The sequence below is a fragment of the Psammomys obesus genome, unplaced genomic scaffold (assembly GCF_907164565.1).
Source record: "Psammomys obesus unplaced genomic scaffold, mPsaObe1.curated_primary_1811, whole genome shotgun sequence".
Taxonomy (NCBI): domain Eukaryota; kingdom Metazoa; phylum Chordata; class Mammalia; order Rodentia; family Muridae; genus Psammomys; species Psammomys obesus.
In genome coordinates, this window is record NW_026596101.1 from 9660411 (window position 1) to 9685589 (window position 25179).

The window sequence follows — 25179 nt, forward strand, 5'->3', positions numbered from 1 at the left end:
TTAAAAAATAAATGACGGAAAAAATAAAACAAATATTAACAGATAAAAAAAAGTTTGTGAATCTTTAAATCCTGAAGATCACAAACAGTCTAAACTAAGTTAGGTCAGTAAACTACAAAGAATTTCTGGGTAATGCTGAAAATTTTTCTCAAATAAGTGTACAAATACACCATATCTCCTAAGTCTCGAGAGTTTACATATTCTTCAAAGTTCACCAGATTTTTCTGTTAGCGTTTGGAGACTGGTGAAATAAAGGGCATATCAACAAACAAACAAACAAACAACCACCTAAATTGAAATGACAAATACCAGAGTGGGAGAGTTTACCATTTGATTTTTACCAATTTAAGTAATTACAGTAGCATTGCTCTGACATGAAAATTAAAAAAAAAAAAAAGTGTGTGTGTGTGGGGGGAATATTTCAATTTCTCCAAAGTGTTTCTCACATTTATAGTCAGTTGGTTTCAGATAAAGGTAAAAAGTGCATTCAAACATAAAAGCATTATAAGAAGTGGTGTTTGAGCTACTGTACAGTCACTTCAAGGAAGTAAACTTTTACTTCACTCCATACACTCAGAAAGTAACTTGAAAGTAAAAGCAAATCTTTTACTGCTGAAGGAAAATATTTTTATAACTGATATGCATATCTGAGCCAGAAACAAAACATAGAAATTTGAACTTCATCAAAATTAAAGATGACCATGTAAGTATGAATAATAATGACTCCTATAGGTTCTTAAGTTTGAATAAATTGTCCTCACTTAGTAAAACTATTTGAACAGGTTAAAATGAGAGGCCTCATCGGATGACAAATGACAGTGAGGACAGGCTTTGAGGTTTCAGAAGTGCTACTCCTCATGTCATGTCTGTTTCCTGCTTTCAGGTCAAGATATATGCTTCCACCAGTTCCTGCCACCGGCCTTAACTGTGCTGTCATGGACTCTAAACTTCAGAAACTGTAAGACTAATTAAATACATACACTCTTTTATAACTTGCCTTGGTCATTGTGACCAGCAATGGAAAAGTAACTAAGACAGTGACTAATCTTTGAGTGTACAATGAAAGCATTTTTATAACTCAATAATAAAAAGATAATCAAGGGTTAAAAATGAACAAAATCATAAACATAAATTTCATCAATGTATCTGGGAGACATTTAAGCATTTAAAAAGGTATTCAATAATATTCAGTTTGGAGCTGGAGAGATTGCTCCTCAGGTAAGAGTACTCACTCTTTAACACAGGACTTAGGTTCATTTCCAAGAGTTTGGTGACTCACAATCATTAGTTATTCTAGATCCAGAGACACAACCTTATCTGCAGTCTGCACACACCAGACATGAACCTTGTACATAGGTATACATGCAAGAAAAGTAAAAATAAATGATATTTTAAAAAGTTATTTGAAAATCGCTAATCTTAAAAATGCAATCCTCTGAGGCAGGATGGAAAGTCTGGGAAAGGATCTTTTTGCTCAGCAATATAGTTGAATATCTCCTCACAAAGGATGCAAGGATTCCAACAATTTAACAACTGCTTCAGTAAATTTCCTCTTGCCGTCATATACCTGGAATTTTCCAGGACTCTTGACCAGAAACTTCATTAACCAAGAAAGCTCACGAATTCAACTCCATCTGCAACCCGAGTGGTCTGTGGTTTCAATTGATCAGGTTGTAATTCCACCGAACTCCACTTTTCCTACAACCACCTCAGCTTTTTTGCTTATCAAATGAAAGAATGTGTGTGTTTGTGAGTGTGCGTGTGTGTGTGAATGGGGGAGCTCTTAACTACCTTTTGAGATAAAGCTAAAAGCTACCAAAGTGATATATATGGCCAATGCTAAGAAAATTGAAAATTAATAGCTTAGTTACCATTGAGAATCTCATACTCACTCATGGTTACATTTTACTTTCATCTTACTTTGGCCTGCTTTGGGTTGGGAAAGAAACCTGTATTCTGTTCATGAGTGTATCTTACTTGTTTCTGAGGACACCTCTTTTTCTGAACGCTTGTGCTTAAGCCTACATGAAAATCCTTCCAGCAAAAAGATCCAATTTTATTTCTTCAGTTACTTCTGAAATGTTTTCCAGCTTGAGCCAAAACTCTAAAACTGTAGAGGAACCACTTAGGCTGCTGACGGTGGTAACATGGAGCCACAACTCTCTCCTCTCAACAGTGAAACTATAACCATGTGACATCATTGCATGCCCATTAGTAATGAAGGCTACAGAGTTGTCTCTGAGGATAGGAACATGTGCCTTCTTCCAGAGTTCCTGACTTTGATTCCCATCAGCAACGTTGAGGGGCTTATACCTATTTGTAAATCTAGATGCGGGGTATCTGAGGCCTTCTTCCAGCCTCCAAAGGCACCATCATATACGTGGTGTACATATAAACAGAAACACATAAACTAAAAAAATGAAATTAATGGTTGACATTAAGAATACTAATTTCCAAAGACTTTACACATAGGAGGCATTTGGGCCCTTTTTTATAGTTTTTTTTATTTATTTATTTATTTATTTATTTATTTATTTATTTATTTATTTATTTATTTATTACAATTTATTCACTTTGTATCCCAGCTGTAGCCCCTCCATGTCCTCCCAGTCCCACCAACCCTTCCTCTTCTCCCCCTATGCCCTTCCCTAGTCCACTGACTGGGGCGGATGAGAATGTAAAGCTGTAACAATATTCGTAACTAAGTTGTCATTTTTAAAATTAGTATTATAGGACCCATAAGACAGAAGAGCAGGTGAAATCCCTTTACCCATACTTGATAATCCAAGATTCAGGACTCGTATGATAGTAGGAAAGAATCAATTTCTGTATTTTTTTCTCTGTGATGGCTAATTTTTATCAATTTGACAGAAATTAGGGTCATCTGAGAAGAAAGTAACTCAATTGGAGAATTTCTTCCATCAGATTGACCTCTGGGTATGGCATGTTTGCAGAACATTTTCTTGATCAGTAATTGTTGTGGGAGGACCTAGAACACTGTTCACAGGGTCATTTATGGACAGGTGGTCTCCAATTGTATAAGAAATCAAGCTGAGAAAACCATGAGGAACAAGCCAATCACAACATTACTCCATGACTTCTGCTGCAGTTTCTGCCTCCAAGTTGCTGCCTTGAGATCCGGCCCTGCCTTCCCTCAATGATGGGCTGTAACCTCGAAGCCGAAATAAATCTTTCTCTCCCCAAATGACTTTTGGTCACTGTGTTTCCAACAGCAACAGAAAACAATCTAGGAAGTCCTCTAAGCACACACAAGCCACGGCATACTTTTGCACCAAACTCCAAATAAATACTAATGAAAAAATTATAGCAAATACTGCTGCAAAACGTCTACCCTTATGTACTATTCCCACACAAATGAAAGCGCATGTGCACATAAAAATATTCGGAGAATATTTACAGAATGTTCTTTTCCTACCAGAACAAAATTAGAACAGCACTAAAGTCTACCCATAGGTGAACAGATAAACACATTGTGGCATATTAATGAATGTTGCACATGTTAGAAATAAAAAGACATAAATCATTGGTATGACTTGGATGGATTTCAAAAATATCATGCTAAGAGAAAAATATGCAAGAATAAATAAAGCAAATCTGTGCTGATAGAAAAGAAAGAGACTAGTTACTTGGAACTAAGGTGGGGGATTAATTATGTGTGGACACCAGGGAACATTTAGGTTAATGAAAAGACCTGTATTAGATTGTGACAGCAGTGAGAGGAATATATGAATTTGACAGACATTATCAAGTATACAAGTGGGTACACTTTATTTCATGGAAGGTATAACCTAATGAAGTTCTTTTTCTATAAATTAAATGGTGACAGAGCTCTCTATCTCTTACAGGCTTTGAGAGTAGGGGAAAATGCAAAAATGCCCAGTGTATTGCCTACCTCCTTCGTTTTGTTTTTAGGGAATACTAAGGCTTCCCACTTTTCAAACAAAATCTATTCAAATGAACTGGTAACCAATGACATTAGCTTTAGGCTTTCTAACACGTCAACCTCTTCTGTTTCAAGCAACTAGAATGCAGTTTACTTTAATATATTTGTCTAGTGGGGAATGACCTAAACCGTATTAATAATCCTTTTACAGGAATGTCCAAACATTTGACATTTCAGCAGGATGACGTTGTCTTCTGTAACTTTCATGTTGAAGTTTGGTGAAATTAAGTTATAAAAATTAATATCAGAAAGAAAAAGGAGAGAGAGAACTCTTCATACTGATTGAAACATGTTTATTATTATACATTGGACTTTGTTTATAACTGTCCTGGACCCCTATGGTCTGTGGGATGCAAGTTGGACATGGTTGCTTGAAATACTTCAAAATAATTAGTAACAGTATCTTCTTGATACATAAATGTTTTAAACTATATCAACTTTAATGAAGTGTCATTGGTTTTATTTGTTTTGCTATTTGATGGTTGGGTTTTTGTTTAGATACTTTGATTCTTGTGTGAAATTCTTTTAAATAACTCATTCTCAAAATCTTTTTTTATATAAGACATTTTCCTCTGCCTATTACAGACAAAACATTACCAAAATATAAAAGATTTTATATAATTTTCTAACTGTCCTATGTATCAGACATGAACTCTAAAACCTCACTTGGCTCCATCACAATCTTCAGAGGAAGGTATATTAACTTTTCTTTACTGGCAGCTGAGGTTTAAAAAAAAAATTCTCTAGTATGCCAACATCACACAGATATAAAAGGTCAGGTAGAGATTTGAATCTAGGTGTATTTAACCCCAATATCTGTAACCTGAACCTTTAGCTCAGAGACAGACTGCACTACTGCTGGACCAATATAATACAAATATAAGGCTTTCTGAGTTTATTTGCACTCTTTAGGGCATAATGAAAAAGTTTATCTACAACATAATGTTTTAGGCTCTAACTGCCCAGACTTTAACAATTAACTGGACGTTTAAGCCCTTTCTTCTTTAAAGAGTATTTTATGTTCATGAAAATAGTGTGAATCTATATATGTGTCTCCTCCATCAGTACTTTATAAAATAGTCCCAGGAATGTCAGATCATATTTCTGCTTGCAGTTTTTTTTTTCCTATGTTGGAGAGGACAGGATTAGAATATCAACAAAAATCAACTACACACACCATATTTACCCTTTGTTAGGTAAAAGCACAAAAAGGATGAATGGTAACAATTTCCATGGTCTATTACCCCAAGTAATTTTTCCACTTTATTCTACATATGTATAATTTTACAGATATTCAAATTTTCACTACCCCATGGACAAATAAAGCAACAACATTTTACCATGAAATGTATTGCTATTCAAAAGCAAAACAGTGAGTGAAATGAATACATTCTCCTTCAACTACATGGTAGGAAAATGCACATTTTAGAAAGCAATTGCAATAATTCAGTTCAGGTCCCTTGAATATATTCATGTAAAAATAGAAGACCCGTTACACACACTATCGCTTTCAACAGGGAGTAAGACCCGGACTCTTCTGACATAAATTGTTTTGCTTCAGCTCTGGAAGGACACTGGAAAATCGTTCCATGGAACTGCTTGCCACCTGCTGCTCCCAACACTGAATTTTAATGAATGCCAATTGCTCTGCAAGAGTCTCACTATTTTAGAAATATTATTTAACACGGAGCCCATTGTGCTCTTTCTAAATTGCAGGGTAAATTGCTTGGGCCTCAGTGAAAATAAATGTATTTCATTAATGCTGTTCTTCTTCTAATCTTTTTAACCCTGAAGACTGAGCTATTTCCCATGCATAATAATTATGGTTATATCATCTTTCCTAGTCACAATGAAGAGGTCAGAACACATAAACTCTAAAATCTGGATATTCACTAGTGGATTAGGGGCTTAAACAACTGTTCTGCCTTCTCCATTCTTATCTGCAATTTATGAGATATACAAAACATTGCCTTGAATTGCAATGTTGGATAGGCACAGACAATATGAGTTTAAGCAGTTTTCACTGAGAAGAATTTAACTGTTAGACTAATAACATCATTATCTGGAATATTTGTATCCTTTTCTTTTGCATATAATACACTGGTATTTCTTTTATAATCATATGATTGATTGATTAACCTCAATTTTTCACTGTTCCTTAGCTATGCTCTCTTGCTAGATATTCATCATTCATGGAGAATGTCCCTCTGACCTTGATTTAGGGACTAAGTAGGTGAATTGCTTTGACTATTTCTGTGTATAGAAAATACATTATACCAGGTACTGGCCTAGGCATTGAGGGCATTTTATGTGTTTTTGTTTTGTTTTGTTTTGTCTCACATGAAAGAATGATGACAATTGCTCAGAGAACAACAATTCTGGTTAATACATAAACCTAAATAAGAAGCTGAGCTTCTCAGCCAAGCCTAGACTACTTTTACCTATATCAACAGCCTATATGATCTTCTTTTTTGTTTAATTCATTTTTTTTAATATTTACAGTTTATGCACTTTGTATCCCAGCTGTAGCCCCCTCCTACATTCCTTTCCAATCCCATCCTCCTTCCCTCATCTCCTCCCATACCTCTCCCCAAGTTAACCAATAGGTGAAGTTCTCCTTCCCTTCCATCTGACCCTAGCATATCAGGTCTCATCAGGAGTGGCTACATTGTCTTCCTCTGTGGTTTGGTAAGGCTGCTCCCCCCTCAGGGGGAGGTGATCAAAGAGCCAGCCACTGAGTTCATGTCAGAGGCAGTCTCTGTTCCCATTAATAGTGAATCCACTTGGACACTGAGCTGCCATGGGCTATATCTGTGCAGGGGGTATAGGTTATCTCCATGCATGGTCCTCGGCATATCAGTCTCAGAAGTGACCCTGAGCCCAGAATCTTTTGCTTCTATTGCTCTCTTTGTGTAACTCTTGTACCCTCCAGGTCTTTCTATCTTCCCCTTCTTTCATAAGATTCCCTGTCCTCTACACAAATTTCAGCAATGAGTCTCAGCATATGCTTTGATAACCTCTTTCAGAGGTCCTCTGTGGTAGGCTTCTGTCCTGTTCCCAGTTTTCTCCCTCTTCTGATGCCTATCCCATTTGCCTTTCTGAGTGAGGATTGATCATCTTAACCAGGGTCCTCCTTCTTGCTTAGCTTCTTTAAGTCTACAAATTTTAGTATAGTTATCCTTTATTATATGTCTAATATCCACTTACAAATGAGTATATACCCTGTGTGCCTTTCTGCTTCTGGGATAACTCACTCAGGATGATCTTTTCTAGTTCCTACCATTTGCCTGCAAATTTCATGATTTCTTTGTTTTTAATTGCCAAGTAGTATTCCATTGTGTAAATGTACCACAATTTCTGTATCTATTCCTCAGTTTAGGGACATTTGGGTGGTTTCCATATTATGGCTACTACGAATAAAACTGCTATGAACATGGTTTAGCAAATGTCCTTGTTGAATACCTGTGCGTATTTTGGATATATGCCTAGGAGTGGTACGATCTATGGCTGCTTTAAGACATCAAGACTTGAGATTTTCCATGCAACAATCGTCAGGATGCAGTTTATCACCTACTGAAACCAAGTTGGACTAGTCTCTGTATTCCCTAGGGTAGAGTCTTGGGCATGTCTTTTGTCCCATGTGAACAATTCATTTGAAAATATGATTTTGCAGACTTGCACTGAGAGAAAGAGAAAGGCTAGAGAGGCTTCTCAAAAGTTAAGCGTGGTACCCACCCTGGCATCCATGTGAAGCTGTTTATATTTTCCATTAACTTCAGTTCTAGGGAATCCAGTATTCTCTTCTGGCCCCTATGACACTCACAAACACATGACCTATAATCACGCAGACAAACACACATACACCTAATTTTTAAAATATCCTTTTTTAAAATGTGGAATTTAAGAAAACCGATTTGATTGCCAAATTGTATGCCATTGTCATAAAAACACACCTTTGGCTTTGTCAGTATGTTTCTAAAATGATTAACCAAGGATGAAGGATTTATTTTGGATGTGAAAGGAACTGCCTCATGTTATCAGGGTCCAAGACTGAATAAAAACGAGGAAGCAATTGATTATGAACATTTTGTCTTCTTTTTCTAATTCTAGATATGATATAATTATCTACTTCATGCTATTGCTCCCATTCCTGCCATCCCCTGAAAGCCATTTATCTAGGATAAGCATGAAAAGAAATTATTTATCTATTGGTCCCTATACTTTAGAAAAAAAAAATATATATATATATTAAGTTTTCAGTCACAAGAAAGGATAATTTTGAAAGTGAAGAGAGAATTGACACAATTCACATTTCTTCTGCAACTATGAATTGATTGCCTACTTTGTACATTGATCAGTAATCACATGTTTAGATTTTACCTATATATTCAAGACACACACTCACACACATATATATACATATATGTTAAAATGAAGATTCCATGATCATGAAGCATTCTGGAACTTAATAAAGTCCTGACAAGAAAATAAGAGCTGTCAGAAGCATTGTTACATAAGTCTGGGATGAGACCTAAGTTTGAATATGGTCAGGCTGAGCAAATTTGAAATAGTGTATAAAAATGCACAGAATATATACTTTCTTCTTTGCAACTCTCAGATCTATTAATAGCAATAGAGTTCAATAAGTTCAGTCTGTAACCAAACAGGCTTCTGGCTTGAGCAAACAAAATTTCCTTCAATATAAAAGAAAAATAGTTTGGTAAAAATCTGCCACCACAATAAATTTTGTTTGAGGCCTTAATTGACATCTAGCATGTCATTGCTTTACTCCAGATTTAAATAAGCCTCACACCTTGCTATCAATTGAACTTTTCTAGGTTGTTTTGCTATTTGGATAACCAAGACTCTCTGCCCTAGAGGGATGGTACCCTTTTGGACTTTGCTCAAGAGCCACTTCAGTACAGATGGTACCTTTCCATTAATATTGTAAAATTCAACTTGGGTGAACACTCCAGTGACTTGACAGACTGGTAGATATATTCCTTCATGATAGCTCCATAAAGAAACACATGAAGTCGTGTGTGGTGATTAGGGATATTCCTACCCTACAACTAACTTCTTGGTCTTTGTGTAAGTCCAATGAAATGTAATTATTAAAGATACCAATTAGGAGTAATTGAGACATTTTATGTCTTCCCATGGAAAACTTCTCTTAACTTTTAGAACTGTAAATTTAAAAAACTTGAAATACTGTGGAAATAGATATATATTCTTCAAACTGGAAGACTCTTCACCAATTGCCCATCACTTCCTAGATCTATATCCCTTCCCCTCTGTGGACATGACCACAAATCACATATAAGTCAAGTACTGGTGTTACAATCTACTGAGTTCCCAGTGAATGCAGTTTTCCTGGAATCACAAGCTCGTGTGAGCTTTGCATAGTTTATTTCAACATGTTTTTGAATGGCTGCCTCTGAGTCCTGACAGATAACAGAAGACTGGTAAAACTCCACTGCCACTCATCCACTAGTCATCCTTTGAAAATAACTATATTCCTTGATGTCCGTAAACAACACACAGTGCAAAACAAAAATAGTTAAATAAGCCATACCTTAAGTCTTCAAAATGTGAGGTATGCCAAGAATCTGTAAACACGAACAAAAGATTTGTATTATGAATAGTTTTGAATTCCAAAGAAATCTAAATCATTTTTTCCCTTTCAGTGTGATAAAGTCCATTAGAGTCCTGTTGTCAGAAACAGGTGGTGGTACCCCTTGAAGAATGATGTCATATTGAGGATCCATGATTGACCATCACTGCAAATAAAAACAGACAGAAAGCAGTAGCAGTCATCCATGAATAGTCAGGGAGAGAAGCTAATCAATATTCACAGATCATTCTTTTCAGTCAAGGTATTATTTTCAGCTTGAGAGACAAGCGTCGCTTGCACTGTCTGCCCTCTTGTGGACAATGGTATGAAAGAAAGAAAGAAGGAAAGAAAGAAAGAAAGAAAGAAAGAAAGAAAGAAAGAAAGAAAGAAAGAAAGAAGAAAGAGAGAGAGAAAGAAAGAAAGAGAAAGAAAGGGGGTGGAGAGAGGAAGAATAGGCTCACTTTCAGGAGTCTATCATCATGAATAAATGTTTCTGGACTCTAATTGAAACTATCTTTCTTCTCTGACCTTTCATTAACTAGATATACCATTCATCACCCATCAGTGAGGAATTCATGTATACTCATAGTTTATCATACTTCCCTGTAAGAAGAACAGGGGGTAGACAGTTCACAGCTCTATGCTGTAGAAAAAGTTCATTTGCACAAGGCCATCCTTGAGATGAAGTGTCATGAGACATGTATTAAATCGGGGTTCAATCAAGATTTAATAATAATTAAACTTTTATTAGTTCTTGATATTCCATACCCATCTTCTTAATTTTGGTTACTATTTTCAGAAACAATACATGTTGACTGAAAAATCTCAAAGCCTGCCTTTGTACACCTCTTTTGTGATGAAGAGGGTGCAAAGAGCTGATATTTCAGAACATACACATCAGAGGGTATATGCCTAGATAGACAGCTTTGTCCTTAATGGTGTTTTTCTACAGCAGTCTGACACCCTTTAGGAATGCATCGCTTATAATACGGCATGCATATTTTTCATAATAAGACATCTACATTACTTGTCTTTGGTGCCAAACATTTAATAAGAACAATCATCAATAGGGTACACAAATGTTATATATTTCACAGTTCCTAGATAAATCAAATTTCTTTGATTAAAAATTAACATGGTCCTGAAACAAGAGTGAAACTTATGAACTCATTAATAGGAAATGGCCTTTGCTGTGGTTCCTGCTTCATTTTTCTGATAAATATTGAGAGGGAAAAAAAAAAAACGCTGTCATAAGACCAATACATACAAGAAATGTTGATGTGTTCCAGACAAAAGAATGCATTTAACACAGGTGGTGAATTGGGGGTCACCAGTTGTATCGCAGCCAGTATTCCATCAACTGCTCCATCTGTTGGCTACTTGGCTGTTACAAGGGTCACATAGACAAATAAACTGCCATATGATGGGGCAAGCATCTCTCCAAACTTCCAGCCTAACAGTGGTATTAGTTCCAAAATCCTTTTTGCGAGGCGGTAAAATTTCTCAAAAGTCCTAACATTTTTTCCCCCTCAGAGGAGGAAAGGGAAAAGACATGTAGGATTTCCTTTCTTTCTTTCTTTCTTTCTTTCTTTCTTTCTTTCTTTCTTTCTTTCTTTCTTTCTTCTCTTTATATCATGAGAACTTTTATTTCACACGACAAGAAGCCAATGTAGAGGTTTCTCTCAGCTTGCTGCTACATATAACAATGCAGTTCTAGAGATAGGATCGGGATTAATAATCACTTAACTGAAAAAAAAAATCACTTAAGTGGCGATTGTGTACAGTGGTGCACAGAGTATGTCTATACAATTTTGGCCTAGATTCTGAATCCTATTTATTAAAGAAACTTTTGTTTTCAAGTGAACGGGATTTATTATTATTTTATTGAGAACAATTTTTTAAAAAATCATGAGATGCCACACATTTATCTTCTCCCAACCATAATCATTGTGCCAGGTGACGACTGCTTTATTTTAAAAGAATATTTTTCTTTACAATACATGTGTGTGGGTGGAGAATTGTGTAGGTGAAGAGGAGGATACATGTATGTGAGTAGGGGATATGTATGTGAAGGTGTCTTTATGTGTGTGTGTGTGTGTGTGTGTGTGTGTGTGTGAGAGAGAGAGAGAGAGAGAGAGAGAGAGAGAGAGAGAGAGAACCCAAGGAAGACAGACGACAGGTTGGGTGTTAGAAATCTAGAAGTTAGATTTATTTCCTGGGCATTGCTTCCTTTGAGAACAAATTAGAAATACATTTTCTGTGGACAATTGTCATGTGAATTTCAAGCATCTACTGCTCTTTTAAATCAACAAGCACTGGGTGAGACCTGGCATCTGGAAGACTAGAGCTTGAAACATGGTGCTTTCCAAACTGTAGTCTTTGATAATGACCTAATGTTCCCTAAAACTTTTTAATATTAAAACAGTTGATTCTGTAGATTTCTTAGCCGCGTATCCAAGCATCCCATCCAACAGACCACTTGGTTGGGAATCATAATACATTTGTTATTACCATGGCTATCTAAAGAAAATCCTGCTTCCATTGCAGATTTTAACTGCATTTAACACGTCCTTAAAATATGCTGCTACATGCTGCCATTCCATTCTGGAAATCCATAAACATGTTGATCATAGAAATGTTTGTATCTTATAAGTTTGATCACTAGTTTACACCTGGTCTACACAACACAGACTACCTCAGAGGGACAAGGTATTCCCTTGCCAAGGTTTTATATTCTTGTCATTTTCATGGAGGAAATCTCTGAACTCAAAAAAAAAAAAAAAAAAAAAAAAAAAGAACAAAAGCTAGAGTTTCCTATTACATGTTAGAGATTATTCTAACCCTCTAAATTTTTTTCAGTGTTATGACAATCTCTTCTAGATAGTGGCAAGAGAATTGTATCACCAAGTCTCATTTACTGGAGATAGCATTGCATGTTACTTTCTAGGAAATGTCATGAAAATTGTTAAAGAATGATTCCTGAAGGCATAAGAGATGGCTGGAAAGAACGCTGCCTGCTCTTACCAACGACCTGGTAGAGTGCCCACAGGGTAGTTCTCAATGTGTGTTAGTTCTTTTTCAGGAGATCTGATGCCTCTTCTTGTCTGGGTGGGCACTGGATGCACAGGTGAACAAACATAAATAGAGGAAAACCATCTATATACAAAAATTTTAAAATAAAAATTTTTAACATTTTTCCAGAACATTAAATAAAAACTCATGTTAATATTCTCTTGGCAATTCATTCCTTTTTTATAGTATATGTAAACTGAGTTATATGTTCTTGGCTTTATTCAAGAAAGAAACTAGGTGTATATCTGAGTGTTCAAGTGTGGAGTCTGAGTTCAAGAAGCGTACATTAAAGAAGAAGCATGCATTAAAGATGGGGACACAATAAAGAAGAGCCAATATGAGGATGTGTCATTTCACTGTACGTTCATTTTTGTAATGATGGGTGGTTCCAGGCCAATCCAAATAAATTTCATTATCATATCTCCAGTATTCCGGAGTCTGTTTTTTTTTTTTTTTTCCTCAGCATTCATCCCATGGGGCATTAACCCCTTCACTGCTTTGTGAACATGTGAAAACATAATAGGTACTTTAGGTACTTATGGGTTTTCCAGAGCCATGAGGTCAGGGAAGGCCTGGGACAGAAAGAAAATGGAGAGTACAATGTAGGAGATGAGAAAGATGTTGCCAATTATATGTGAATGGCCACAGACTGCAGAGGATCAACTGACACAACACACAGGTTGACAGGATCTGAAATGAGGTTCAGGAAACACTACCACAGATAAGTGTTCCAAGAAGAAATGGATTAAAACAACACGTGCCATCTTTATTAGTTAGCTTCACTGGAGTTTCTGTGATGTAGTTTCAGTACTTTAAGTTGCAGAATACACTTCCCATTTAGTAAAGGCAGGTCTTGTATTGTATTAATGCAGGAATTCTGCTCCATATTGCCTTCAATCAGATCTTTTACATGGAAGCATAATCAAACATTTTGAGTTATTGTTTATTTCCTTTCAAAATGGTATATTTGACAATTAATTTTAGTTTTATATTTGGTTAAATAACTACTATGAAAAAAAAGATATCAGCATTAATAGTATTACTCCCCACTTCTACCACTATCCTTCTGTGTCATTCTGTTTCTCTTTAGTCAGTTGTGGATGCTGTTTTCTGCTTCAGTGATCATGAGTAAGACTTCTGTGGGATTTTGATCAATTTATTTAAAATATTGAAAACATTGGAAGCTCTTAACCTATGGAATTCAGTTTTACTTACGTGACTTTTAATATCCAACCTTTTAAATAATACACAATAAACTACTTCTCTTTTTCTTTATTATTATTAATAATATTATTAATTATAATTTATTCATTTTGTATCTCGGCTGTAGCCCCCTCCCTCATATCCTCCTGGCCCTATCTCTCTTCTCTCCCTATATCCATCCCCTAGTCCTCTGATAGGGGAAGTCCTCCCCCCCTACTATCTGACCCTAGCCTTTCAGGGTTCATTAGGTCTGTCTGGATCCTCTTTCTCTGTGGCCAATTTGCCAAGGGAAGTTGCTCAAACTGCAGGCCACCAAGTTCATTACAGTGACTGCCCCTGCTCCCCTTACTAGGGAAACCCCACAGTCCATGGTAGATTCGTCAATTTTTGCAGGCCTTCCTGGACCCAGATTTTTTGGCTCTGTTTGTCTCCTGTGGATCTCCTGTCTTCTTCAGGTCTTTCTATCTCCCCCTTCTTCCATAAGATTCCCGGAACTCTGCCCAAAGTTTGGCTAAATTTTGGTACATTTATACAATGGAATACTACTCAGCAATTAAAAACAAGGAAATCACGACATTTTCAGGCAAATGGTGGGAACTAGAAAAGAACATCTTGAGTGAGGTAAACCAAAAGCAGAAAGACACATATACTCATTTATAAGTGGATACTAGCCATATAATATAGGCTAAACACACTAAAATAGTCCTAAAGATGCTAAACAAGGAGGACCCAAGGGAAGATGCTTAATCCTCATTCAGAAGGGCAAACAGGATAGACATCAGTAGTAGGAGAAGACAGGGAGCAGGAACCTTCCACAGGGGGCCTCTGAAAGACTCTACCCAGTAGGGTATCAAAGCAGATGCTGAGACAAAACACTGCTTCTAAAGACATATTCAGATACAGTCAAATTTTGCCAACTCACCAACTATATATGATCATGCCACATTTTATTTTAAATTTTAATTTTACTTTAAGTTCCCTGTGGTTTTGTAATTTTCTCCTCAACTTTATTAATACATCTTTTTTAGAGAAGAAAAATGTCCTCTTCTCAAATAATAGTTACCATTCCCTAGTGTTTGAATATATATATATATTTTTTACTGCATTTACATTTCCAGACTTCCAGCTTGGATCTTCTAAGCATCTCTCTCCCTTTCTAAATTGGATACATTCTAGGTGTGATCCTGAGACCTATTTTTACTGCACCTTCATTCACTGTTGCAAATCCTTTCCTGTTGGTTTGTTCCCCAAATTGTTCTGACAATTCACCTAGTCTTCATGCCAGAGAAATGTTTATTCTGGCATTGTATGTTTGGCTAGTAAGTAATTTATGCTGAGAATAATGACCCATCAAATTTATAACATAATCTCAGAGACTCATGTTACTGAAGTAACAGTCGACTCCAGCTTCAATTTGTCTTCTGATTATCCTTTTCTTTTTTTGGAGAATTTTTAACACTTCCTCTTGGTATTTTGAGACCCTAGATGGTATATCTAGGTGTATCACTTTAAATTTTTTTCTCTCACTTTTAAGTTTAGCTTCTTTCAGTTCTTAGAGATATTTGAGTCTCTCAAGTGATGGATAAGTTCATCACTTGTATTTTTTATAGAGCCTAACTGTTAATAATTTTACTTCTGAAATTATAATAGACAACTATTAAATTTCATAGAATGATCATTATACTAAAAACATATTTTCAGTCTTATGACCCATTTCCTTGATTTTGTTTTATTTTTTTTAAGATGAGCTCTAGGACATAGTCTTGACTGACTCACTATGTGACCCAGACTATCCTTGAATTCAAAAGTCCCACCTGCCTCTGCCTTCTGAATTTGGGGATTAAAGGCTTACCCTACAATGACTAAATCATTCCCTAGCTTCACCATGGACTGCTTTTTGCAAATACAGCTCTAAGCTATTTCACGACATGGATTTATGTTCACCTGTGTCCACTTAATTATATTTTTTTAACATTCATAAATTTGGAAATTTTATTTCCTAGTATAGTTTTATATTTAATTAATTTGATGGAAATGTGTTTCCCCTTCCCCCAAACATTGAGAATATGCTAGCTTCAACAAGTTCCTGATAATACATGAGTGTAGAGATTCAGTTCAGATTTTGACAACTTTTTTTGAATTCTTTTTTATTTTTATTTTTTTTTTTTGCTTTTTTATTTTTATTGTTTATTCACTTTGTATCCCCCTGTACCCACCTCCCTCCTCCCCTTCCAATCCCATCCTTCCTCTGCCTTGTGTCCCTCTCCCAGTCCACTGAAAAGGGAGGTGCTCCTCCCCCTCTGATCCTAGTCTATCAGGTCTCATCAGGAGTGGCTACATTGCTTTCTTCTGTGGCCTGGTAAGGCTGCTTCCCCCTTAGGGGGAAATGATCAAACAGCAGGCCACTGAGTTTATGAAATAGACAGTCCCTGTCCCCATTACTATGGAATCCACTTGGATATTGAACTGCCATAGGCTACCTCTGTGCAAGGGTTCCAGGCCATCTCCATGAGTGGTCCTTGCCTGGAGTATTCTGACAATTTCTATGCTCATCAAAGCACCTACAGATTGAGGACTCTGGCTGCTTACCACCTCTGTTTAAGTTACTGGTAACAAGCCCTACTCTTTCTTAAGAACAAGTTAAAGTAGGGCAACTCTTATATGGTCCTCTCAGATTCCATAATTTATTAGAAGTGGTCACAGAACCCCGAAAAGCACTTCACTGAAGTTGTTTATTTATTTAAAAGAAATATCTAACTTGGGAATAGCCGAATATGGGATATATAGGGCAGGTGTGGAACTCTCATCTCTGTGGTCATGTCTCCCTTACACAATATTTTATTCTATAGACACTGTTGTTTGAATTAGTGTCCATTGGGGATCCGGCTAAATCTGTTGCTCTTTGCTATTTCTAGGGGTTGACACTTACTTTCCAGGCCATTGATGAACATTGCCTCTTTCCAGAAACCATCTTCTACTTCAAAGCCATGTCTGATTCTACAGTTCTAGGAATACCATGAAGATATAAGCTGCAAATCCCACCACTTGAAAGATTCCAGGAGATTTAAGCCGTAGAGATGAGAAAACAATATAAAGATTAAAAAGTTAGTACATATTATCCCCAAGATCTGTGGATCTCCCCCATCCTTCCCAAAAGCATTATTGTTTTTTCATAATCCTAAATTCACTATTTACTTTGCAACTGTTGAAAAATGGCATTTTCATGAATAAAACATTTTTACATTTCTATATTGAAACCCCATCCTCAATGGGATTGTATCTTAAGATTTACTTTGTTTGTTTTCTAGTCCAGGTTTCCTTATTTTATTTTATTTTATTTTATTTTATTTTATTTTATTTTATTTTATTTTATTTTATTTTATTTTATTTATCTTTTGCTTTAGCCTCCTTCAGTACTAGGATTACAGGTATTTTTTATAGAATTTCTAAAGCCAAGAGTACTTGAGTTTATATTTAGGAACCAATGTCGCAGTATTTCAGCAATCTTAGAAATGACTCACTTCATCGCGATCATGTGACATTCTAACTCTGTGGTATATGAAGAAGATATTGTACATATTTACACCATTTACCATGACCTAATTTACTTGTTTGCAACAGCTAATCCCAAATTACTCATGAAAACCAACATGTTCAAAAAAACCATTATTTGCAGCAATTTTGTTGTCAGAGAAAAAAAAATCTTAAAAACATATATTATCACACTCAAACATACAAAAGAGAGAAAATTATATAATTTCTGCTATGAGGCAAATCAGTGCGGATCTCTGACAGAATGGATTATAGTAATTTACCCTATACATTTAGGTGGACTCTAATGTTTCTATTTTACTCTAAGATTATATATGCAAACTATAAGTCAATGCAAAACATTTAGCTAGGTGTGCAGAATCAAGAGAATTAACAAACAAATGGCCATAAAATGTTACCCGGATGCATGCTCAGACCTAAGCCATGCTAAAAGATACAGGGAAAGAAAAAACAAACCAAACTAATATCCCTCACCCCAAGTGTTGTAGCAGGAGAAACTCACATCAAGGATACATTTTAGGAATTTAGGAGGCAACAGAGTCATTGGCAGGTAGACAGAGTTCTGCAAGTAATGAATATTGAGCTTATCCAGCAGTGAGGCTTTGTTGCTCGTACCTGCTACCAACGAACTGAGGAAAATAGTGGTTATTCAAAATGCATGCCCTACTGAGCTACTGTCAATGGATTTCAGCACACTGAGCCCATAAAATTACACACTTAGGGGTTGTGGGAAAGTACTGGTACCTTTCTCTTTATGTTCATTAGCCTTTGCGCGCGCACACACACACACACAAACACACCTGTAGACATCTTTTACAATAACACAGGTCTTCACTTTGTATCCATCTGTCATTATTCAAAACCTCTTTAGCTAGAATAGGGATTCTTCTCAAACACCCATATCCTAGAACAAAAATCCAGTGCCTCACACATTTGGTTGAGTTTTATGTCTTCTTCATACTCCTTCTTATCAAGACTGACTTTCATCAAGACTGGTTGGTCCAGTAGCATTCTGTGTCCTGGCAGAAAGGTATCAGAACTGTTATAGTATCCATGTGTAATGACAGTAACAGAAGGCCAGTAATTTAGGCTCTGTGACACTGCTTCCTCTTATCTGCTCAGGACTTGATCATAGACAGTACAGTAAAACTGGTGTGCTGGGTCAAGGGTGGTTTGTGGATTGCTGCTCATAGCAGTGTTGAAAAGGTCAATGAGCATCAAGAAAGAAGCCTCATCTCAGTCACTAATTCTGCAATGCAGCATCATGTGTACTCACTATGTGAGTACCAAGCCATTAAATACTACCAGGAAATAAAAAGAGTGCAGAAGGGCTTATTACTTGCAACAAGCCTAACGAAGATAGTCTCAAAGCAGGACCTTGGAGACAAGGTCTTTAAGAGAGTTAATTAAGTCTAAATTAAATCATAAGGGCAGGAGGCTAGCTATACAAGATTTAGACCTTGTAAGAGGAGGAGACACCTGTTAAGCCAATTCATCCTATCTTTGTGTCTTTACCTGACTTCCTTTCTTCCCATCTCTGCTGTGCAAGGATAGATGAAGTCAACTGTGTGACACAGAGAACAGACCTTCACTAGATTCTGGCCATGGTGCACATACTCTTGCTGTTGCTACTTCTCAGAACTGTGAGAAATACATTTTTGTGTGTGTGGAGGGGTTTATGTTTGAGATACCCTAAGACTGTGATATTTTGTGATGACAATTCTAGCTAAAACAGACAAACACTGTTTTTAAAAGCCATGCCAATATCATACCATATCTTTTTGGTGATTTATAAACCCAGATGTCCCTTGATGAATAACTTGGCCTTGAAGAAGATATCATTTATGTCTACATTTCAAGCATGAAATATAATACCTGGTCAGTACACACTAACTAAGTAAAATTTCATGGGGTTGATTTTGTTGGTAAAGCCAGCTGTATGGCCGTTTCTTAATTTTAAAATATGCTGTTCTCAGACAAAGGCAGATTGTGTCCAGTAAAAACGAAATCTGATCTTTTACCTGGAGAACGTGAAGGCTTCACAACGCTAGTAAGGTTGGGAAGTAATTTAGTGAGGAGGCTATGTCCATCACTCACCTTGCCACCTTACAGTACTTTGTTTAGGATTACAGAGAAAAGGAGAAAACTAGAGGGAATTTCAGCTGTTTCTAAACATCTAAGCAAGAAAAGGAAGAGCAGTGCTTCTCTGCAGCAGAAGAATGAACTACTTGACCTCCATCACATTCACGGGGCATGTGACAAGGGTGCTAAGTATACAATAGCAGTTTCTGCAAGATGTTTTCCCCAACTTGTTAACGTCATATGAATTTAATATGACTAAAGCATCATGTCGACTATCAGAAAGATCTGTCAGCAAATATGCTGGAGTAACAGCTCTCAAGTGCGATGGGATATTTTGACTCTATGATTTCACGTTATTTTATTCACTTATTTTTTTGCATGTGCATATAAGAGGGAGAAGAAGGGAAAGGGAGAGAAATGGAAAGGCAGAGAGAGAGATCTTTATGTGTGAATGCAGGTGTAGTAGGCATGTCTTCTCCCATTGGTCTCTATCTCATTTTTTATTTTAAAATATTTTGAGAATTTTGTACATTAGTACTGTATTTTGATCATTTCCACTCTCCCTTCCCTTCATTCAACCTGTCCTATTTCTCCCCTGATCTACTTTATCTCATGACTTCTTTAACTAATACTGTAACTTTTTTGAGACAGGGTCTCAGTCAACCTAGGACTCACCATTTCATCTGAACTGACAGGCTGGTGAGTGCTGGGCATCTGAACTTAGATTCTCAGCATTCTGCAGTAAGTTCTTTCCTTTTAAGGTTTTCCTAGCTCCCTGATTTTCCTTTCTTTTAAATCAATTCTACATAAAATTAAAATGATATACACATATTACACATAGCACAATAGTAATACACTACAGTGTGTAATATATTTATATTAAGATATACAACACAAATGTAATATGTAATTTATTTTGTTAGATGTACCACAATAAATCACCACATGCTTATATTATTTTGTATTTTTGTTTTTTACATATAAATAATACTAATGTGAATAACTTACGTATGTGATATATAAAATCATACTTGATTATTTTACCTTGTTTCAGATAAAGTCATGTTAAATTTAAACTCTGTAATTGAAGTGATGGGACACAGACAATATGTTTTTCTGAGTTCACAGCAATTTTAGATATCCGTCACAGTGAAAACTTTCTGATAAAAGCATTATTAGGTAAAAAAAAAATAATATCTCTGTGTTGAATACAGCCAATATTAGTTTCATTATCTTAAGTAAAGTGAGTGGAGTAATTTTTTTAAAAAAATTAAACAGAAATTGAAAGAATTTGCTCTGAAAGAAAAATGCAAATTACTTTAGTAGAGTTGACTAAATTAGAAGTTCATACAGTTGTAATTCATTAGATAATTATTTCATGTTATCTTATCTGTTCAAATATTGTTTAATTAGTGGTAAAATAAGAAAATTTCAAATCAATTTGTTATCACATAAAAAAGGTCAAATTAGTGAAAGGAAATGATTGTGAGACCAGAAGCTCAAAACAAACGTTGATGATCCTAAGAATATAATCTTTTGGATTTCAGTGCTCGGTTCTTAGACTTGGTGAGACGTGACTAGGATACAAGGAAGGAGAAACGTGAGCAACACAGGGGACTGCTGGGACAGATCTTGAGGCACAGGAGAAGCCACCAAGTGTTGAAATGATCCACAGGAAATTAAGGATGTTTAACTTCCTGAGTTCTTTATATATTCTGGATATTAACCCTCTGTCAGATGTACAGTTGGTGAAGATCTTTTCTCAGTGCAGTATCTCATTTTGTTCTAATGACAGTCCTTTGCTTTACAGAAGCTTTTCAGTTTTATGGCGTCCCATTTATTGATTGTTGATCATAGAGCCTGTACTGTTGGTATTCAGTTCAGGAAGTTGTCTCTTGTGCCAATGAATTCAAGGCTCTTCCCCATTTTTTTTTCCTAACAGAATCAGTGTATCTGGTTTTATGTTGAGGTCTTTGACTCACTTGGGCTTTACTTTTATGCAGAGTTATAAATATGGGTCTATTTGCATTTTTCTACATTTAAACATCCAGTTAGACTGGAACCATTTGTTGAAGATGTTTACTAGGCTACAGAGAAAGAGTATCCTTAGAGTTCTAAAGATACCTGATAGGCTAAGGCCTGATAGTGGGGGAGGAGGACCTCCCCTATCAGTGGACTAGGGAAGGGGCATAAGTGGGAAAGAATAAGGGACCACTATGAAATGAGGGAGGGGGCTACAGTCAAGATAAAAAGTTAATAAATTGTAATAAATAATAATAATTTTTTATAAATTTTAGTTAATAATTAGCATTGATGTAGTTAAAGGTCCTGTTTTTATTTTCATTCAAAAAGTCAGTAAATCTAATACATTTAAATAAATAAAAAAAGAAGTTAAAAAGAATGTGCAAGTAACAGTAAGCATGGGAGAAGAATTAACCAAGGTTGTATGGCTACAAAAAGGTCAATCCACTCATACACAGTCAAATAGATGTGATGCTCACTCACTTGCTCATTAACTAATTCCATGGCCATTATTCTAACTTACCCAATATATACAATATTTAAAAGGCTAAAGAGACAAACACAGTTTTTGTTTGTATAGTTGTCTATTTAAGCCTGAAAAATTCACACTAAATATTTCATATGGAAAACTGTACTATGGGTGCTTATGAAGTAGGCATCAAGAATTCTGTATTGTTTAGTTCTTTTATTCTGGCTGATGGCCTCCCCTTGCAAGTATACTTGTTCACACCTGTCTGTAAAGGAAGAAAATGACTTAGATATGGCTTATTATTGAAACCCATTTCTTCAGTATAAAGTTTAATTGCTGAAAACAGTAACACTTGCTGCATTGTAGAATGGAATCCATTGTTCACTTTTGTTCTTCAGTCTCCTTCAGAAGAACCTTGGCCTGTATTCCACAGCAACACCTAGTGGAGAACAATGACAGTGCACATCTTTTTGTAAGGAACTGATCACTTTTTCTCTGGGGCCAACTCCCTTCTTCCATGCAGAGCAGATTTGAGAATTTTCAACACTACTATCCTATCTCAGACCAAGGAAATAAAAGGTACAAATCAATATTTGGAGCTTATCTGTAATGGAATTGCAAGCTCTTTAACTAGACAACCCCCTGTCAAAATGATGCTAGATAATTGGATGTATTGAGAAATAGATGGGGGGAAGGTTTAACCTCTGAAGTCTCCTAAAAATAAAATAACAACTGTTTTTGTGTAGATTCCAATTAAAAATTGGAATGTATGTATGATAATAGCTATCACTTAATCACATCATTTCATGGCAATTCCAATACCTTTATTAAAGTTTGTTTTTAAATCCCAAGTCTCTCTCTCGTTCTCTCTCTCTCTCTCTCTCATGCTGTTCCTGCAGTTTGGATAGATATAGTGTCAGATAAGTGGATCACTTCTCAAATTGACTGCCTAATGTGAAGATAAAAGTAAAAACAAAGCAGATAAGAAAATGACAAAGGTACTTCCAAGACTTGGCAAAGGGGCCCTGTTTTCTCACTGAAAACTAATCTGGGAAAAAAAAAAACCTATCAATGCATATAAACCCTACAAACCAGCAGTCCTCTGTACCACTTAGTAGATAAGACTACATATGTAATCATTGCTCAATTCTCATTCGGTATAGCTGAACTTGATACATTCCATCTATGGCTTCAGTATTAGTAATGTAGAGACATTGACTTTGTTATATTCCCCCAAAATAAGACTGATGCATACATCCTGGTTTTAAATACACTTCTTTGATACGCCACCATAACAATGTTTTGTTCAATACCATGGCTAACAGGTTTCTATTATACATGTCGATCACAATGCTGAAGGATGATGCATTAGTGACATGCTGAGGTGATGCTAATAATTAATAAACAATGCGCTTATGATTCTAAAACTTATATCCAGGGGCTTGAAAGGGGACTTTCAGTAAATTGCTTGATGCACAAGCATGAACAGCTGAGTCTGGATCCACAGCACCCATGTAAAAACCCAACCAGCTTAGCAAATTCCACAGGCTCCAGGTTTAAAGAAAAGACCTGTCCAAAACAATGAGACGAAGAGTATCTGCCAAGATGTTTGTTGTCTAGCTCTATACTCTACTCCAAATACACATGAATACATATGCATGCACACCCATTTACCCAGTGTGCACACAAATGTGTAGAGACACATAACAAACACATAAATGTAATAGTACCGTATGTACAATATTATATAATTTATACAATGTGATGCTAATGAATGACCATGTTATTTATTTGTGTTTAGTACACTATATTTTTACCATTATTTATAACTTACTCATTGTACTTGAGGTTTCTGGAAAACAGAACACCGCAGCAGCTCCACGCATCTTCTATTTTCATGTCTCTTAATTTAGTCCAAACTCTATGTGATTAAACTACATCATTTTTGTGGTTATGCTTATAGAAAATATGGCATCCAACAAGATAAAACTGCTCTATGATGCCTTTCTCAGAATGTGTTCAGCACACATGACTATGTTCCATTTGTTATACTCTTCCTGGACAAAGGAAATCAAGGAAGCAAAACAAGGCAAAGGAAAAACTAAATGTCTCCAGGGTAAACTCAGCCTGTCCTAATGAGAAGCTTCAGGACATGGATTTTTAATACAGAGGTGAAGATTTACTATGATAAGAAAATATCCATTATGATAATTCAAAATAGCACACCTTCCCAACCACAACAGCTTCGCTTTGTCTGAGATAACCTTTCATAAATACCAGAGAACCATAAATGCATGAGCCTCAAAAACTGGTTTATACAGAGTTACCACTGTAGGCACTATCACCTGACAATAAAGTCATTTCCTGTTACCATTCTGTGTTGGACTAATAATTTGAGAATAGAATGTAAGAACAGAAATAATGTATCAAGAACCAATTGTTAAAGTAAGAACACAAATACACATGAAAAACCAACACTTTCATTACTTTTAAAGCAAGCATCCTTAAACTCTCGGAATGCAAACTTGACTACTGAAAATAAGCATTCGTATTTCATAATCTAATTCACATATCCATCTTCTAGCCATCTAATAACTTTGAAAATGTAATCCCTCTCTACACAACCATAAAAATAGTGCAAAACAAAAGAGTTCATGTGCAGAGGCACATTTGCCTTATCTCTCTAGTTACCAACTTAAATCAAGGCTGGAGAGATGGTTCAGCCACTTAAAGATGTTTGCTGCTCAGGCCTGAAACCTGGGTTCAATTTCTGGAACATGTGTAAGGGTCAAAGGAGAAAATCAGCTCCACTGATATGTCTTCTGGTAGCTATACACTTCCTGTTCTATGAGAAGGTACCTGCTCATATGTTTACATGAACACACACAGACACACACACAGAGAAATGGCAGGGGAGGAGAGGAAGAGAGAGAGATTGGGGATAGGGAGATAAGTAAATAACAAGTTAAATGAGCATATTCTCATAAACCTAACTTCTTATAAAAGATACTTTATTTGTACTCGTGTCTGTGTATTTGTGCATATGAGCATGCAGGTGTCCAACAAGGCCAAAAGAGGGCATTGAGTGTCCTAGAGCTAGTGTTACAGCAATGTGGGCTGCAGAATGTGGAGGCTTTAGGATCTCTCCAAGCCCTGACATCTCCTAACATAGCACAGAGATGGTAAATATAACTCCCCAGT